Source organism: Peromyscus californicus, unplaced genomic scaffold (assembly GCF_007827085.1).
Source record: "Peromyscus californicus insignis strain IS unplaced genomic scaffold, ASM782708v3 Scaffold_24__1_contigs__length_46423439, whole genome shotgun sequence".
NCBI lineage: Eukaryota > Metazoa > Chordata > Mammalia > Rodentia > Cricetidae > Peromyscus > Peromyscus californicus.
In genome coordinates, this window is record NW_026294535.1 from 17,854,135 (window position 1) to 17,868,226 (window position 14,092).

Genomic DNA, 14,092 nt, shown 5'->3' on the forward strand with positions numbered 1-14,092 from the left:
TAGCAGGATCCTTCCTATGTTTCTTTCCTTAGTGGCTGTTCTTTTTAAATTGAGCATCTCAGGCTGGTAAATTTCCATTCAGTTAATGGAAAAATGTCACGCGTCATTCATGACTTGAAAGGACAAAGACTCAGTCTTCAAGAGTTGCTTCTCATAATTCACTTGGCAACCCCTCGAGAAGCTAACCTCTGATGTATCAAGGTAACTTTTTCATTTATTGAAGTTTGTCACAGATGGTGGTAATTGGCGGATAGTGTGACAACCTTTCTTACAAGAAAAAAGTCGACTCTGTCATTTGTGGGAATCAGAGCTGAGCAGCTCATTTAAAAAATCTTGCAGATCTGTGACATTGCACAGAGGAATGAATACTCATTCTAAAGGCAGAATTTGGCAGGTGACTAAAGGAATTTTTTTTTAAGGAATGAGAAAGGCAGGAGAGCAGAATAGCAAAGGAGAGATGAAGAAGAACAAGGGGAAGATTCAGAAGTGAAAATGAAAACGAGGAAAAGAAAGTAAAAAATGTGAATAGGAAGCTAAATTTTGGTATGTGCCAACTGGGTCCCTTTCACCAGTGCTGGAACAAGAAGCACACATTGTCTCTTGGTTGTATGGACTGTGTGGCCGGGCCTTCTAGCTGGGATATCCACAATGCCAAACTTGCGCCTTGTGAGTAATCTTCTATCCTGCAATGGAAAAGGGCTTGGGGAATGCTGTCCACCCCTTCCTCAATGAAAAAGGGATTGGGGGATGCTGTCCACCCCTCCCTTTTAAACCTTCCTGTTTAAAAGCTGCTAATGTTTCAGATGTATCATAGGAAGAGTACGGAGCATGGAATGTGGCTCCACTGGAAACCAGGTATATTTTATACCATTAAAAACCAACTGGCATTATCTAAAATACTGTTACCTAAGCTCTGTACAGTCTCATATACATTTTTAGAAGTTTCATTACTAGCCAGAATTACCAAATTCTATAATCCTTGCAGGCAAAAGAACTGGGTGCTTCCTGAGAGAATGTTGATAGGCACGTTATTGGTTCTGTCTCTTTCCGAGTCACTGGCCACTTCTCCACTTTCTGAATCTGTGTAGGTAGAGAGACTACTACATTTTCTGTGACTTACTTTTCTGGGCAGTTCTTGGGTAGATGGTTCCTTTTGTTGGTCAGAATCATAAGGTAATGCTTTAAATTATTGACATTGTTTTCTGTCTGTCAGTCATCTGTCCCTCCCTCCCTCTCTCCTTCCCTCCCTCTCTCCTTCCCTCCCTCCCTCCCTCCCTCCATCTATCTATCCTTTCTTCTTTTCTATTTAATTCTTTTTATAAAGACCTGTGTTTTTGATATCCTAAGCTTTCTTAGATCTGACCCTTCTTTGTTTTCTCTACTGATGCAACAAGGAAGTTTGCCTCTTCTCTTCCAGGGTAAAACATTACATTTTAGCTCAAACTTCCTTGGGAAAGCAAGGGTTCTTATGGAGTAAGAAAGAAAACATAACCTCACCATGTTTATGTTCCACACAGTAGTTAGGCACAAACAAGGACAAGATAGCAACATACCACTATGTTCTGTGACACAGTGGTATGAGGACTGCTAGTTATAAAACAAGATGGTAAGAACCATTTTTAAAGTGAACACAGGACGTTATAGAACCCATAAGAGCAATTTAAATGGCCAAAGAGTGGAGATTTTAGGAAGCCATGGCATTGAAGATGAGATGTGAAAGACAAAGTATTTTCACTGATGGATCCAGCAGCTTTCTGGGAATCGGGGCCATACTTAAAGATTCGGAGGCAAACAGAACATGGCGTGTTTGGAGAGGCTTGAGAAGGGTGTGCCTAGAGTCCTGAATGAGATGCAGAGTGAAAAAATTAACACTGACCTTCCCTGCCCTCTTGAAAACTTTAATATTACCTTTTTGGAAATGAGGAAAAGGAGTGTTTTCTGCAAACAGTGCCCTTATTACATGTATGTGTCAGAAAGGTAATATTTGGCAGCGTAGAACAAGAAAGAACAGGAGAATCAGTTCATTGTCTAGTTTATTACTTCTTACTATTGCCACTTCCTTTTTACATTTGGAAATCATTGAATTTCAACTCTCAGTGATTTCCATAGGCCTTGAAAAGCTCCCAGGACCAAGGTACAGTGCCTGTAGTGTCTGAGCCATAGATGTCTTGCTCTCCAGTCCTGTCCCGCCTTGAATTATTTGCGGTCTAGAATACCCCCTTTCCCTAGGAAGGTTTTTTACCATCCCTATTTTTCTTTATTCAAGTAATTACTCATGTGTCTGCCATTCTCGAGTTTTCTTCTCTCATACCTGTATGGAAGTGTTAGGGGCTGAGCTGTGCCCTTCCATGCTGATATGTTGAAATCCTAGCTCCTAGTAACTCAGAAAGTGACTGGGTTTTGAGATAAGCTTTAAAAAGAGGTAGTTAAGGTTGAACAATTATGGGATTGTGTTGCCCCATTATCCAACATGACTGGTGTCCTTCTGAGAAGAGGGAATGAAAAAAGACACATGTGTAGAGAGTCCTTGTGCAGACACAGAAATAGGACCTTCCAGACAAGGAAGGAGGTGCCCAGAAGAATAGAGCCAGGCATCTTGGTCTTGACCCTCAGCCTCTGGAACTTGAAGAAATACACTACTGCTGTTGAAATCACCCAGTCTGTGGTGACTTAAGAGGGCCACAGCAGAATAATATGGATGAGTATGAGGAAAGGAGTCAAGAGCACTTACACCTTCATGGTTCGGATCCATTTGGGGCATACACATGCGCTGGTGAGAGCTGGCTGAGTACATGCCCTTGAACTTGAGAACAAGATCCACTTATACTGTGTGTTAAGATGGTGCTTCTGGGGGGGGGGGGCTGTCCATGAAAGTGAACAGTGAAGAGAAATGGAGGACAGGAGCTCTTGAGTACTCTTGGGAGAAAGAGAAAGAGGGAGAATTACACCGACCATTACTTTAAGTCAAACATGGTTGCATCTGTGCTTAAACTGTTCCCAGAAATACCAGGTTGAGAAGCATGTCTAATCCTTAGTTGACAGGAAGAAATAGTCATGTTTTGTTTAGAATGGAATGAAATTGAATATTTAGGTGACAGAAAATGCTAGCTGATGAAAGCAGATTTGATAACACAAATAAAACCATTCTCCTGCTCTTATCATCAGGTGTGTGTGCATATTCAAAGCAACACTGCCATTTTCTAGTGAGTGAGCAAGACAAATGGAGTAAAAAGAACACACACTATTTTGCCTTTGTCTGGGTTCTAGCTTCCTTTCTGTTGGGATGATAAAATGTTCCTACCAAAAATGGCCTCGGGGAGAAATGGGTTTATTTGGCTTACATTTCTAGGTCATAGTCCATTACTGAGAGAAGTCATGGCAGGAACTCACAGTAAGAACTTGAGGCAGAGGCCTTAGAGGAATTCTGCCTCCTGTCTTGCTCACAGATCCAAGCTTAGCTAACTTTCTTATATAAGAAAAGGACTACTTGCTTAGGAATGGTGCTGCCCACAGTGGGCTGAACTCTCCTATACCAATTAACAATCAAGACAGTCTCCTACAGACATGCCCATTGACCAGTGTGATTGAAGCAATCGCTCAGTGGAGACGTCCTTCTCAGGTGACTCTAACCTGTGTTAAGTTGACAATGAAAGCTATCTAGGATAACCTGGTTCCAATGATCTCAACAGTTTCAGGATCTTTCTAAGTTGTAGTATTTATTCTACATCTAATTTGCTTGAAAAGTGGCATGGACTTCAGTTTCCAGGTGATGGGTATGAAAGATTCAAGTCAAATGGCTTTGACTAAAAGGGTAGGAATGAGATCATTATTAGGAAGAAGATACGTAAGTCTGGATTCTCTAGGTGCATTGTGACCTTGAGTACAAGCCGGATGGCTACCATCTATCTGGCTATGTGCTCAGGGCATGAGCTAAGGATGAATTCATTCCACAGATGAGTCAATGAAAGCCATCAAAAGTATGACCTTTTGGGTATCGATGCTATTTCCAGTCTGAGCAGATGCTCTGATCACATCCTTGATTTGGAGCATGTAGGAAGTATGGACTCTTATTTTAAAATATTAATGCCTAATGAGACTTCAATAATTGAGGTGACTAAGACAGCATGCATGTTATCTTGTCAGCCTTGTGCTAAATAGAAACCCTACAGGCACCTCACTTTTTTTTCTGCCTCTACATTCAGTCATGTGTATTGGCTGTTAATTGACTCCTCCCTCCTGTCATAGGTCAGCAGGCACGCTGATGGGAGAGACTACTATTTAAAGATGAATATGATAATTAGCTGGGCAAGGGGCCTGACATCTGTAATCCTAATACTTGTGAGGCTGAGGCAAGAGGCTCATCCTGAGTTTCAGGCCAACCTGGGCTACACAGTGAGTTACCAGGTAGCCTGAACTACATAGTGAGACCCTGTCTGGAAGAAGACAAAAACAAAAACTAAACCATGGATCTGGAAGAATTTTCATGTTTCAAACACTCTTACTTTAATTGGAGGAGAATATTTTCACCCAAGGAAACCTTTCTGTTCCTTCTTATTGTCCTCATTTCTTCTCAATGGTTCCATCTTGACACACACACACACACACACATATATATATATACATATATAATTTCTTTCAAGATGTCAAATGTTACAAAGTGTACTTAGCCTAATACCTGGAGTCATTACTGCTCGTCCGGTTAATCTAGATTAGTCGGGATGTGTGTGTTCATTTTCTTTCCCGGCCATTTCCAACCACACAACTTATTGCACCATATGTTCCAATTGAGCCACTACAGCAAGAGAAACACGGGACTCCCTCTTCATTTGTATTGGCCTCCGAAAAGAGCTTGAGTTCTATGCTTCTGGCTTGACTTAGAGTCATTGCTGAGGCCTGTGCTCATTTTCCATCCTCGGAAGCAGTTGTTTTACAAGAACAACAAACCACTGGGAGAGAACGTTAAGTGTTGGGAAGTAACTGGGAGAGGGCAATTTGGAAACGGGTAAGCATTTGCTGGAACGAAGCTTCATGTAGGGGTAAATTTTGTGACTCTTTTGATCTAGACATATAGACAGGCAAATAGATACTGTATTAGCTCATCATAATTATTGGAGGACAATATTTTTTTTTCCAATGAAGCTGAGCTGGTGACATAGTTCTCATCCGACAGTTCAATCTCTCACACATATGGCCTGAGCTGCCTCTGGGTAACCTCTACTGGATACTGAAGGCATGTCTAAGAGTTACTCATAATTTATGTCTGAGTTTAGAAAGCTGGACTGAGTTTGCTGCAGAGCATTCGGGGAAGGAAACAAGCAATCATTTATTGAGTTTTCAAATGTCGGGCTCTGGGCAAATGGCTTCTTACCTTGCCTCACAACAATGAACTATTTTTAGGTTGAGCTATATACTGTATTTTATGTAGGACATACTGGTGATAGCTTATGGCACACTTAAAACTATTCTCATTTTTGCTGATGAAAACATACCAATACACAATGAACATTTTTCTTATCATCATCTATTTCCCTTGGCCCTAACCAATCCAAGCTTTCTACTTCAGCACATAAAGAAATGAGTCTCAAACATCTAGACGGGTTTATAATGAAACTGATCATTGTATTCACAATCTCAGAGTTTCTGAATTAACAGGTATTTGCTAGAACCTAATTTCTGAATTTCCAGGGAATATTCAGTGTTGCTGTTATTGACCTTGCAAGGCACCTCACCTTTGGAGCCACTGGGGCATAGGGGTAATGTCTCCAAGAACAAACATTTAGGAACACCTTTCTTTCCTCTTCAAAGTCTAAAACCACACCCAAACAGCTAGATTACCTTTAAAATTTTTTTCAGATCTGATATTGTATTCATTGATGCTTCGTTTATAGGTTCTTATCTAGAATACGTTAGAAAGATCTCAAAAATCTGCCTACTTAATCATAACTCCAGACTAAGCATTCCACGGGACATGGTCAGGAAAGCCTGAAGTTTAAGGTGTTGGAACTGAGGGAGGCTTGAAGATAAAGCATGGTGGGCAGATCATGGACTGGATGTTGGAACTGAGGGAGGGCTGAAGATAAAGCATGGTGGGCAGATCATGGACTGGATGTTGGAACTGAGGGAGGGTTGAAGATAAAGCATGGTGGGCAGATCATGGACTGGATGATGCAATGGAGATTTGTACATCCAGTTTGAGGCTGTGTTAAAAATTCTCCCCAGATGCCGGGCGGTGGTGGCGCACGCCTTTAATCCCAGCACTCGGGAGGCAGAGCCAGGCGAATCTCTGTGAGTTCGAGGCCAGCCTGGGCTACCAAGTGAGTTCCAGGAAAGGCGCAAAGCTACACAGAGAAACCCTGTCTCGAAAAACCAAAAAAAAAAAAAAAATTCTCCCCAGAGACCTTCATACTTCTTTGAGACGCTAGACGCCAAGAAAGTGCACTGAGAAAAACCAACCCTGAACCACCATTTCTACTTTGTAGATAAAGAAATGTATTCAGATTAGGAAAACGGTTCTGTCCTTGGCTGATTTGCAGGAGAGCCGGTTCTACTGTTGGGAGAGAAGATCAATGGAAGAGGTGACACACTGTATATTTCCATTTAGTACAGATGGGGGTCCCTCACTCCTTTCATTTCTTTCTTTCACCTGTATTTCTAAAAAAACAAAAAACAACAACAAAAAAAAAACAACAAGGCATTTGAACCAAGTGTAAAACTTAACTTTGGTTAAACGATTATAAAGTCTTTGCAAGAGCAATCGAGCAATCTATATAGTCAGACTACTAAGCAGCTCCTCTGATTGTTGGCTGTTGCACTCTGGTACACTTAAAACAACACAATTTTAATTCACAGACTAGACAGCATCCTTTCTCTCTTGGAATTGACACTCTCAGGAATCTGAGGCTGCTGCTTTTGTTTCTTACTCTCCCACGTCCTTGTGGTTATCTCTTCTCTCCCCGCTATTATCTCTTCTGTTTCCTTTGTTCCTGCATTTATCTCATTAACTTTCTTTCTGACCCAATTTGCTTTAATCCACCCAATTCCTTTCTCTATGTACTTTTTAATTCAATGGATGTGAGATATGTCTTAACCTATCGGGATTTTTCCGGAAGCTTTAGTGGACTTTGCCTCGAATGGGAAGTGATAGCAACTGTTTTTGCTAAACCAAAAGAACTCCCAGGAAATACCAAAGAGATATTGCTACGTTTTAGAACTTACACAAAACAAAAGAGCTAGAGACATTTCTTAGTAGGCAATTATGTTTAAGAAAAAAAATTAGATAAATTATAATGGCCATTCTTCATTTATAAGAAGAGTCAACTTTGAAGTAATTGGAGAGGCAAAACTTTGAAATAATTGGAGAGGCAACGTTGCTCAGAAAAACTGAGCTACTCAGCACAGACTTGAAGTTATACACCAGCTTTGCCTTATGCCACCCGCACAAGTAACCTCTCTTTTGTGAACAATGGCTTTCTTACCTATCAATGGGCAGCATTAATAGTTCACTATAGAGTATTATAAGGATGAAATGAAACATGGACCTCAATGTCTGTGACTACTACTATCCTCCAACCTACCACAGCCACAGCAGCTCATTTAAATAGGACAGGGAACGCTGACCTTCTGGAGCTTGGAATCTATTAAAAGAGATTCAAACAAATAATCACACACAAAATAAACTCTAACAAAGACAATGATGGTAAATATTCTAGGTAATGCAATGTGGTAGAGGAAGTTCATTGTGCTATGAAAATGGAAAATAGGGGCTAGTCTGCAGTTATAGGTGGGCATGTGTGGCTTTTCTCATTCAAGCTGAGGGGTTCAAGTGTGCCTGAGATTAACTGGACAGTAGATGAGGGAAAGAAAGGAAGCATCATGTATAAAGCATCAGAGAAGCAAGCAAAATTCAGCACGTCTGATGAACTCAGGAAAGTCCAGGAACACCGGAGGTTAATACACCAAGGGAAGAGGAGCCTGAGATACAGTGGCAGAGGTTGTGGGGAGCAGGAACACTCAGTGTATTGGGGAGCACAGGAAAGGTCTTGTCTTTGTCTTCAAAGTATCTCAAAGGCTTCGAAAGAGCTTAAATCAGGAAATGGCTTTCCTTTTGAATCTGCGGGCTTAGAGCAGAGTGGGGAAATGCAAGAATAGAAGTGGTTTCTCTGCCAGGGGAGCTCCTAGAGATGTCCAGATGTAGGAGACAGTGTCTTGAGTTGTGGTCTTGGGAAGCAGTGGGAACAGTGCTGTGAGATACACAACAGAATTGTAGGTTTTATGAATCACTGCCTGCGGGGGGATGTCTTTCTGTATGCTGCGAATATGTGTTGTTCCCATTGGCTAATAAATAAAGCTGCATTGGCCTATGGCAGGGCAGGATGGAGCCAGGCAGGAAAATTGAAGAGAGAGAGTGAGAGGAGAAAGGAGAGTGGGGGGAGACATCGAGCAGCCATCCAAGGAGCAACATGTAACGGGACTCAGGTAAAGCCACAGAACATGTGGCGATATATTGGTGAAATTATTAAGGCCACTCCACGTAGTTAAAAGGAGATTTATTTAATGGCGTAACTTACAAATTAAGGAATAGGTAGGTCGCGGAGTCTGGGGAAGGTGTATCACAGTCCAGCGGTGTTCTCTGGAGCTCTGCTCAGTCCACCTCTCCAGTCCAGGGTCCCGCAACAGAGAGCGCCCGCCGATCCCGCTCTCGGGTCCCCAGGCGCCTCCCTTGGCCCCGCCTTGTAGGCGTGACATTGCCGAAGTCTCAATGGGGGTTGGAACTTCCAGATCAAAGCTGGAATGGCTACCCACTACATCTCCCCCTTTTTGTCTAAATAAGAAAGTTCTAACCTAATACAAGACTATATACAAAGGAATGGTTATCAAATATTGTCCAGGAATAATGAGGGATAATGACCTAGATAAGATGGAACTACAACCAATGCAAACAATATCAAGCAAGAAACACATACTAAAATCCAGAGAAGTATAGAGCATAGGTAAATGGCATGTTACAAAGATCATTCCAAAAGGTGTCCTATCCTAAAGAACCTGAATCTAATACTTAATATATTCTATCTACTAAGTTGTAACTATAACTGCTAGTCTTCAATCCCATCAAAGACCTGAGAAGGAATATAATGGTACCTGAGAAATGGTAGATGGATGCAAGCAACTTTCGGGAATCTTGCGAGAGTAGACGGAGACAGCTGGCAGCCTGGACAGTCACCTAATGTTTCTCAGCATTGTTGGTGCATTCAAACTGGCGACAGGCCTAAAGTATCTGACAGACCATTTTCAGAAGCAGGAAATCTGAAAGACCATCTTACCCTGTCTTGGCAGAGTACAGTGGTCGCTTTCCTTGTGTCCCACTTGTCCAGAAAGGATAGCATTGCATTAGTACTGTCAGCCGTCAAGGCAAGGGCAGTTCTTTGCCCAGTAGGCCATTTTGTGCCAAGAAGACAAACTTCCAAATGGAAATGTCTTAGAAGCCCAACATTCTCTCGGGATCAAATTGGTGCAGCCAGGAGCAATTATGTCTCACATCAACAGAATTCTAAGTTATTTAAATGCCATATTCTCTAGGTCTATGAAGTGTTTGAAGATTACCTGTCCATCTGACCTATGTATCTGTAAATCTGGATAACCTAACTAACGTAACTATAGAGATGACAAGCATAGGTGACTATTAATCTATAAGTCTTATCTACCAAAATAACCTAAGGACTAAAGCTTCACGTAAACAAGTCTATAAGCAAGTGTATGGTAAAGAACGATGACTTCAAAATTGTGACAATACACAAGATGTTATAACAGAGGTAGGAGTATATAGTGCGATTGCAATATGACAATAATCTTAAATATATATCGATATTTATAACAGAGGTAGGAGTATGTAGTGTGATATGCAATATGACAATAATCTTAAATATATATCAATATACCGAATATCCTAAACAGAAGTAGAACCTACATAAAGTATGACAGATATAAATTTACATTTGTATCAATATACAAGTATTTCAAATAAGAGTAGAAATATATGTACATTATAACAAATATAGTTCCATATTTGTATCAATATACAAATTATCTTAAACAGGAATATAAAAATAGTTTACATTTGTATCAACATATAAGAACCCATAACAGTGCAAATTACAGTGCAAATTATTTAAGGCTACTATTTTACTAAATTTGTTTACTAGTATACATAATAATCTAACATAATATCTTATACCTATCCATTCCATTTCTTCTTTTCTTTTTTTTTTTTTTTTTTTTTTTTTTTTTTTTTTTTTTTTTTTGGAATACTGAGTTTAATATTTCCTTCCACCCCCAACCCTATAACCATCATCCATAACCCTGAGAATTATGAAACCTAAGGGAGAAGGGGCGTCGTTTTCTTAGAATTGCTTCCTGCTGTTTAGGGGGTGATGTTATCTCTGTTGGGTACTGTGAGAAAGCTCAGATAGTTAAATCTCAGTTAGACTAACTGTAGGTTCTGCAGTAAGTCTTAGAGTAATGGGTAAGATTGTCTGAAATTCCGGTAAGAAGTGTAGTATGATGATGATTACCATGGCATCATTCTGGATTGGGTAGAGTTGTTGTTGGGGCCCCATCTTCCTTCTGGAGACTTCTGAGATTGCTATTAGAAAAACTTATTTGTTATCAAAATGGAAGATTTGGATTTAAAGAGGACATAGCATGTAAGAAAGGATTCTGAGAAATCAAGAGTAAGCATGCAGAGAATTAGAATCTAGAAGACAATGGTCCCTTTTATTGGTTTCCTTCTGTCCCACACCAGAGGGCTCTTCTGATATGGAACTGAAGAATCTTTCAAACTTTTCTTTTAGCAATGTGCTTGGGTTTAGAGAAGGAGTGAGCCAATTCCATCTCCAAAGCCAGCTTGGCTTATAATTGAATTGGAACCACAACTTTTCTAGATTGATAGAGAGATAGATGTTAGACAGTGAGATTTTACCGTGTGTAGATTGGTACCAATAGATTCTTTCTTTCTGCTGTAAACATCCGGATATCCAAGGCCTTATGATTTTTGGAAGATGGATATTTCCATTATCCTGGAAAGACAAAAACAGAACCCTACCCCAACCTTGATTGTTAAATTTTTCTTACAACTTGTAGAGATGTCACATTGGTGGATGATCTTTTACTTCACCTCATCAAGGGGTTTTTCCTGTTCAAATCGAATTTTTATTAATTTTGTTGGTATCCATAGCTTCTCTTCTCCTGCAGAAACAAAGGCAAAACCCCTTCCCCAACGTAGAACATATCCAGGTTTCCATTCTGAGGTCAGCACATCCTTGAAATAAACCGGTTGGTTTAGCTCAGGAGTTTTGTCTGTCGTCCAATGTCTCTCTGCAGCTGTTGTTCCTTTTTCATCAGCATTGAGAAAATTCAAGGTTAATAAAGCACTATGCAATCTATTTCTAGGAGTCATTGTTACCTGTCGCTGTTTATTTAGCATATCCTTTAAAGTTCGATTGGATCTTTCTATGACTGCTTGGCCTGTGGGATTGTGTGGTATACCCGTAACATGCTTTATATTGTAATAAGCAAAGAATTGTCTCATTTTATTGGAGACATATGCTGGGGCATTGTCTGTCTTAATTTGTACAGGTATTCCCATGATGGCCATAACTTCTAATAGGTGTGTAATCACAGAATCAGCCTTTTCAGAACTCATAGGAGTTGCCCATTGAAATCCTGAATAGGTGTCAATGGTATGATGTACATACTTTAATCTTCCAAATTCTGCAAAATGAAACACATCCATCTGCCAAATTTCATTTCTTTGTATACCTTTTGGATTGCTCCCTGCAGGTAATGGAAGTTGGTTATAGATGGAACAAGTAGGACATTTTTTCACAATATCCTTAGCCTGTTGCCAAGTGATGGAGAAATCCTTCTTCAAACCTTTGCTATTTACATGGCATTTCTTATGAAATTCTGAAGCTTCTAGCACATTACCTATTAGTAACTGATCAATCTCATCATTACCTTGTGCTAGAGGTCCTGGCAGACCTGTATGGGATCTGATATGTGTTATATATATAGGATGTTCCCTTTTTCTGATGATTTCTTGCAATTGTATGAATAATGAAGTTAATTCTGTATTATCAGGAATAAATTCAGCAGTTTCAATATGTAAAACAACTCTCTCTGCATATTGAGAGTCAGTGACTATATTGAGGGGTTCTGTGAAGTCTTTCAGTACAATAAGAATGGCATACAGTTCTGCCTTTTGTACAGAGCTGTATGGACTTTGTACCACTTTACTTAGGTCTCCTGATTTATATCCTGCTTTCCCTGATTTATTTGCATCAGTATAGAATGTGAGGACTCCAGAAATTGGCTTTTGCCGTACAATGTGAGGAAGGACCCATTCGGTCTTCTTTATGAATTCTATTCTCTTGCTTTTGGGATAGTGGTTGTTAATCTCTCCCAAAAAGTTACTGCAGGCTCTCTGCCAGTATTCATTATCTTTCCATAGTGATGAAATTTCTTCATTAGTTAAAGGTACTACAATTTCTGCTGGGTCCATTCCTGTCAACTGGCGAAGTCTTAGTTTACCTTTTTGAATCAAATCAGAGATCTTTTCTATATAAGTCTTTAATTTCTTATTTGGTTTACGTGGTAGGAATATCCATTCCAATATAATATCTTCCCTCTGCATCAAAATACCTGTTGGGGAATGTCTGGAGGGGAATATGACAAGAATGCATTTAAGTTCTGGATCCACACGATCCACATGTGCTTCTCGAATTGTCTTTTCTACTAGGGCCAATTCCTTCTCAGCTTCGGCTGATAATTCTCTTGGACTATTTAATTCTTTGTCCCCTTCTAGAGTATTAGCCAAATTTTGTAGTCCCTCTTTGGGTATTCCCATGATACCCAGTAAGTTGGAAATGCTTCCTAATAACTTTTGAAAATCATTAAGAGTCTTCAATCGATCTCTCCTTAGCTGTACCTTTTGGGGTCGAATTTTTTGTAGCTCTATCTTATATCCTAAGTAGTTAATAGAATCTCCTCTTTGTATTTTTTCAGGAGCAATTTGCAGTCCCCAGCGAGGTAAAACTTTCTTTACTTCTTCAAACATGCTTTCTAATGTATCTAACTTTGGATCAGCTAATAGGATATCATCCATATAGTGATAAATTATGGATTGTGGAAACTTTACACGAATTATCTCCAATGGTTTCTGCACAAAGTATTGGCACAAAGTAGGGCTGTTTAACATTCCCTGTGGGAGAACCTTCCATTGATATCTCTTGACTGGCTGAGAATTGTTATAATTAGGTACTGTGAAGGCAAATTTTTCTCTATCATTTTCTTGTAAGGGTATGGTAAAGAAACAGTCTTTTAAGTCAATAACTATTATAGGCCATTCTTTAGGTAGCATAGAGGGCAGGGGCATCCCAGTCTGTAGGGAGCCCATTGGCTGAATTACTTTATTAATAGCTCTCAGATCTGTCAGCATTCTCCAATTGCCAGACTTTTTTTTAATAACAAATACAGGAGAATTCCAAGGGCTGGTAGATTCTTCAATGTGTTGAGCATTTAACTGCTCTTGAACCAGCTGTTCTAAAGCTTGTAGCTTGTCTTTTGTCAAAGGCCATTGTCCAACCCAGACAGGTTTATTAGTTAGCCATTTTAAAGGTAAGGCAGTTGGTACTTCTGAGAGTTCAACAGCAGTTGTGCTCTGTTTGTGAACAGCCTGAATGGTTGGTGCCTGATTTTTATAGCATGTGATGATATTATTCCTAGAAACATGCATTTGTCTGTATTCTTTTTCTGAAAGTGTAGGAATTTTAATCTGGGTATTCCACTGTTGTAACAGATCTCGGCCCCAAAGATTTACTGCTACATTTGCTACATATGGCTTCAGCCTTCCTCTCTGTCCTTCTGGCCCTGTGCATTCAACCCATCTCGAACTCTGTTTTATCTGAGATAGGGTGCCAATCCCTAAAAGTTGGACATCTACCTCTTGAAGAGGCCAATTTGGATGCCATGATTTTGGTGTAATTATAGTCACATCTGCACCTGTGTCTACCAGTCCCTCCATAACCAGGCCATTAAT